The sequence below is a fragment of the Oryzias melastigma genome, unplaced genomic scaffold, assembly GCF_002922805.2.
Source record: "Oryzias melastigma strain HK-1 unplaced genomic scaffold, ASM292280v2 sc00250, whole genome shotgun sequence".
Lineage (NCBI taxonomy): Eukaryota > Metazoa > Chordata > Actinopteri > Beloniformes > Adrianichthyidae > Oryzias > Oryzias melastigma.
The window spans coordinates 318,200-324,231 of record NW_023416890.1 but is presented as its reverse complement, the minus strand read 5'-3'; the positions used below and the strand labels follow the sequence as shown (position 1 = coordinate 324,231).

At 35.2% G+C, this 6,032-nt stretch overlaps 3 long non-coding RNA genes across 3 annotated transcripts in view; 1 reads left to right on the top strand and 2 right to left on the bottom strand.

The window, feature by feature from the left end:
• Nucleotides 1-1,832: 1,832 nt before the first annotated feature.
• Nucleotides 1,833-6,032, bottom strand: part of LOC118598245 — a 4,922-nt gene continuing 722 nt past the window's right edge. Inside the window, exons 2-3 of the long non-coding RNA XR_004947359.1 lie at nt 2,155-2,308; nt 1,833-2,046 (exon numbers count right to left, since the gene is read on the bottom strand). This is a non-coding gene — a long non-coding RNA (uncharacterized LOC118598245). The remainder of the gene's footprint in view (nt 2,047-2,154; nt 2,309-6,032) is intronic.
• LOC112138835 lies at nt 2,389-4,056 on the top strand. Its single transcript, XR_002917851.2, has 2 exons — nt 2,389-3,208; nt 3,632-4,056. It is a non-coding gene; the product is annotated as an uncharacterized LOC112138835 (long non-coding RNA).
• On the bottom strand, nt 3,814-5,320 carry LOC112138834. The gene is made up of 2 exons (XR_002917850.2): nt 5,010-5,320; nt 3,814-4,339 (listed from the first exon to the last, which is right to left on the bottom strand). It is a non-coding gene; the product is annotated as an uncharacterized LOC112138834 (long non-coding RNA).

Genomic DNA, 6,032 nt, shown 5'->3' with positions numbered 1-6,032 from the left:
GTTGCATTAATGTCAGCAAAGATGCACGGGGATAGGCGCAGATCGCTCTCAAGCAGCCATACTTGCCAAGCGTGTCACGTGACTCCAAGATTTTATATATTTTTTAAGTTCAACCAACATATATTTATCAAGTAATTTTTGTTTATATATTTTATGTCTAATAGTTACATTTACCTTATAGATTACTTGAGCTATTAGGTCATGTAGAAACAAAATAATCTGCATATGTTTAATGTACTTGACTATTATATGTTCTTAAAACATAATTTTATAATTTTTATATCACGCTACACTAATTTCATTATGCTCACTCTACTTAACTATTATATGTTATTAAAACATAATTGTGTAATGTTTATTTCATTTTAAAATAATGTAATTGTGTTTACTATATTAAACTATTATATTTTATTTAAACATAAATAAAATGTGGCAACCTCACCAACACACAAAAAAGAAGCATTACTTGTGTCAACATTTTGTATTGTAAAATATTTCCAAAAAAGGCAAAGTAATACATTGCATCAATACCAGTTTTACAAAAATTCCACTTGTGACACCTTGTAACATCTATTAGAACCTGGCTAAATTGTAAAGAAATGTTAAATTGTAATGTATTCTACTCTATAAGTTTAATTAAATGCTACCCAAAATGGCAAGATAAGCGTAGAAAAACATAAATTAACACACATTGACAGCTCATAAATTTCATTTAAGTAAACACTTCCTTGTTCTCAGGATCATGTTTGATGGCATATATTCCAACCATTGTCTCTTCAACCAGCCCTTGAATGATGTTCTGCCTAAAAAACAAAGACAGCAATTTATTTTAACAGAAGTTTACTTGTCTTTTTACAACAAAAAACTGTTTATAAAAAAAACTAAAATAATGTGCAAAAAAAGGGGAAAAAAAGTTAAAGTTATTCTTCTCATGATCAGCGCTTTATATTTCAATGTAATTATTCTGGATAAATGCTCCACTAGATGTATGCATGTCGTGAACAGATCACAAAATGTTGTTGATGTAAAACGCAGCAGAAACCAGCAGCAGTTTAAACCGGATTCTAACACAAACAATCCGGTCAAGCGAACGGTGTGGTCACATATTCAGATTTCAGGGATCAATAACTATTTTAAAAACGCATCAAACTGTCAGCAAGTGTCTCTATTGGTTTGTCTGAATGTTTACAACAACCTAAAAAGGCATTTCAGCAGAAAAAAAGAGTTTTTGTTTCTTTTTAAGCTCTTCGTGTTGCTTAACTGTGCTAAGCTAAGCGCTAGCTCCGTGATTTAACTGCTGAGGACCCGAGCTGTCCTTTGATATGCCTGTTTAATTTCTCTGACAGAGAAATAAAAGTTAAGAGAATTAACTACTGTGGTAATAAAACCGAAAATGTGATGTCTTAAGTGCTTAAAAAAGGTCAAATAATCTTAAAAAAAAAGAAAAACTAATAAATGGTTGTAATGATAACAGATAGTCATGAACACTCAATCAAATTCATGTTAAACAAACTCATCATTCCTTTTTTAAATTCTTAACATTTTATTAAAAATATTCAATAGCTCTAATGATATTAAACCTAAAATCAAAAAACTCTCACATGAATAATTATCTTGTATATAATACAAAAACATTTATTTTTTCCTTGTAAATATTTGTTATATTTTAAATTGTTTATTAAAGCGACTTTACAGAAGTGTTCTATTAAAGATTTAATTATAAAAGAAGATTAATGAAATATAAATGAGGGACAACCCAAATCTGTTTATTCAATTTGTTCATGTTTTAAATGTGTTACAAAAGTATCAGATCGGGACTCGGAATCGGCAGATACACAAAATCCAATTACTCTGAATCGGACCCAAAAAAACCTGATCAGGACATCCCAAATAAAATCAAACTGCTCCTAAACAAGTGCAACGTTATTCAAAACTATAATGATATACTTACACATATTCTCTTATTAGGTTTTCTGGATCTTCATTGATGTACACACTGGGCCCCTTGATAATGCACTCACGCCTGAGGTCAACATTATCCGGATCCTAGTTAGGAGTGACAATAAAAACATATATGTCATCTGTTCTAAAGTTTTATTTGCTTTTGTTTTCCACAAAAAGAAAATTTGCATAAAATATAATACAAATTCTTACTTGGGCCATGGGTTCCACAATTCTCTGCAGTTGTCTTCCAATTTTTCCTCCACGTCGCTGAAATAGCTTAAGAAGTCTGACAGACAGCACGTCTAACTGTGGCAGGAACCTGGTCTGCAGGCATTGTGGTGATGCGCTTGAATTCAGCATTTATCTGAAACAACAGTAGTTGAAATTTGTGGTTAAAAATAAATTACAAACACAATAGGTAGAACAAGATTTTATAGAAATATAGAGTACTGATAAAACACATAAGGTCTCTTAGTTTAGTGTCATGCAGGAGTGGCCAAAAACGAGTTTATTTCACTATTGCAAGATCATCTCACTAAAAAAAACGAAAATATGTGAGCAAAATGTAACCAACAAATCAATAATTTATACTCAATAACAAACCAATCAGACTTTGTAGCTCGATATAATAACTTCAAGTGAAACATTTTAACACAAAAACTTTTTTTTAACAAAACATAAGAACTAATACTCCTGACTGACTGAGCGCCCCTCCCCCTGCGCGCGCTTACTCGCACGCGCTGCGCACTCTCCTTTTCTCCCCCTTTCCCCCGCCCAGTGCCAGTTCTCTGCTCCAACCCCCAACACTCGCAGGCGGAACGTGAAGCCAACCCGGAAGTAACAAAACGTTGCAGTACCTGCACTGACCAGAGAGGCTGGTGCTTAGAGTGAGCAAATTCCCATAGACTCCCATGTTAAAATCCTCATTTTCAGCCCTCTAATAAACCCCTTTAATGCCTGGTGCTTAAAGTTTTTAATTCCTCAATGGCTGCATATTTGATCCATGACAACTCTGAGGGGGGTGAATTTTTTTCTAAGTTTGTAATTTTTTTTTAAAACAGCATTTATTTTCGCTTAATGAGGGGGCGCGGCCTTTGATTGACAAGTGACGATCGCGGTGGATTCTGGGAGCTGTGCTCCGGTGATTTGCTGGTCTGCTACAGATTTAGCGTTAGCATGAGCGCTATATTTCGGTTTTTGTCCTGCTGCCTGCTGTAAACTGTTCTAATATGATCTCTGGGAGTCATCTGGTGTCTTTTCTCAGGTAAGTACTAAAAGAATAACTTTATATTTGCCGGAAATAAATCATTAATGTTTATTATGATTATTTATTTTAGTTCCAGTAATTCGATTTTTTAAAATTCTCAGCAACATTAATATCTATTGTGTTTAAAGTTTAAAAACTGACGTTTTCTCTGTATTTTTTATTGATAGTTCTTTTGTTTAATCACAAAGTTATAACATATAAGGACATGATTCAGATCTGCTACAGTAACACCAGAATCTCTTCATGTGAAGTTACAATGTGAAGACAGACAACTTTCAGTTAATAACATATAATTAAATACTTATTTTTTTTTAACAAATGTGTACATATTATATTTATCTTTGTCTTGTGATTTTAATGTATATTAAATGTTATTTTTTTAAATTGTATCTAATGTTTGTCTTGTATTTTCTTCTTCAGGTCTGCTTCTGGTGGTGAGTGGATTCAATTAAAGGCAGTAAAATTCTCATTTTAACATATGAAGATGACTCCTGCAGATGTGTGATTCAATAAAAATCATGTTTAACATATGAGTGACCAGTCTCTTCTGTGTATTCACTGTTTTAGCATATAGGTAAGACAAAAGGAAATGTGGGTCAAAGTCAGATTGTACAAAATTTATTTTTGAAGCAGATGAAATGATTCAAAACATTACAAACATTAATCATTGAAAATTCAGAATTGGTTTCCCTTTATTCAAAGTAGGGGCCTCTTTAAACATGTCATGGTTAGAAAGCATCATCTATGATAATACTGTCTGTTTTTATACATTTAAAGAACCTAATAAATGATCCTAAAGAGTACATTTCTATCTACTGAAAACAAATTCAGTAAGAAATGAAAGAGAATAAAAGTTTATTGGTGGGTTGAAGAGGGTGCAGCTGCTGGACGTTCTCTCCAATCCCAATGACAGCTCCAGACTCCAGACGTCGCCCGTTCACGTCCTCCACAGTGATGAGAGAACCAGGAGCTGCTCTTCCTTGTAGAATTAAAAATAAAAGATGTCCACCACCGTCTGCCTCAGCTGAACCAGGTGATGTGGGTCCTCGTCGAGCTCACGTCGCTGTGGTGGTTTTGTTGAACTGTCCTTCTGGTGCCAAATGGAAATGACATCACCATTAATCCAAACTGTAATTGTAAGGAAAAGAAAATAGATTTCACTCAGAAATATTTGTACATGTGCTGTTTCTGTAAAGATGAGCTAAACACACAAAATAAAATATTTCATCTTGTTTATGCTCAAAATGCATGTGAATATCTTTAAACCAAATCTTTTAAGAAAATGAGTTTATCTTTGAAAGAACATGACAGTATTTAGTTTGATTGTCAGCAGAAGAGGAGGCAGCATCAGTCTGTTTAACCTCTTCAGACCTGATGTTCATCACATTCTGACTGATATTAGTTCATTCTGCTTCACTGTGACTGTGTTTAGAGGATTCACTTAAATATTAGCTCCAGCTTTAAGAAGTTGACATGATTAACTTAACTAAGTGAAAAGAAATGCTCCTCATATTGTAATCACAGCATTATGTGATCATATATCAACAATTTGATTTAACACTAGAGAAAAACTACGTTTTACACAATCATCTATTACTGTTGTGGTGTATTTTTACTGTGCATATAAAGACTACAGTAACTTAAGACTAAATAAATCTTGGGACCACATAAATAAAATGATCAAACAGTGGATGTTCAGTTCGTACTAAACTCGTACCAGGGAAAAATACGTTTTCATTGTTGTCTAAAAGTCACTTCCACCGTTTTACAGATTGTGTGTAAAACACCATGTACTCACCAGTAAAGATTCATGATGTAAATAATCCACCGCGGTGCAGCTTTCCTGGAGAATTGAAGCTGTTAGCCGTTAGCATCATAGGGTTAGCATTGAGGAGCCGCAGACGGCAGAGCTGTGGGCGTGAACTAAAACAAACCGAAGGAAAAGCGGGTGAACTCGGTCCCGCCCCTTTCCCCCATATTTGGAACGTCCGTGTGAGGCGGAGTTAACTCCAGCCAATATGGCTGCGGCCATGACCTGAATATTCAGGCTTCATTTCAGGGACTGTGGAAGTCAATGGGTGACGTCAGAGATGATGCGTCTAATTATATATTATGTCTATGCTCTGCTCCTCTGTTTTTTTCATGGAAGCACCGGCATAAATTGCATTCACATACAACTTTTCTCGTGTTACACCCCGCCGGACTACCCAAGCTAATCGAGAGACTCCGGTCGATTAAAAAATGAGAGATTTGAGACTAAAAGAATTGAACTAATAATTAGTTCTTTCGAAGCCCGGTGGTTGGAGACCGCTGCATCAGAGCGCACTTACCTAAAGAAACGCGTTTCTCCGCCGCACAGTGCAGTTTAACTAGGCGAGGGTAACCCCTTAGAAACTAATAAAGACAATCCTACATTTCAGATAACCCTATATGATTCCCGAGCCGGCTGCAGGACTCAGTGCTTTGTATTTGCTCCCGCCCTTCTCCACCAGCAGTCGTTATGATTGTTTTGTTTTTATTCGTTGACAAAAATGTCAATCATTTTATTTAAAGTGTTCGTGTCTGAGCGGAGCTTTTCTGGTTTTTCGTTAAGTTTCCGTCAGGTGAAAATGGTCGTTGACAAAGAAATTTTCGTCAACGAAATTAACACTGGTTTGAGTGAACGTACCCTAACTTCAACCTTTTTAAAACCTACGATCCAATACGCCCGCGTAAATGCAGATGCGACTAATTCCTGGTGTGTCTGACCAATCCTCGAAACTGTCGGCTAAAACAACTTTTAGCACTTTAGGTAAAATTCAAGTGAAAGCTTAAAGAAAAC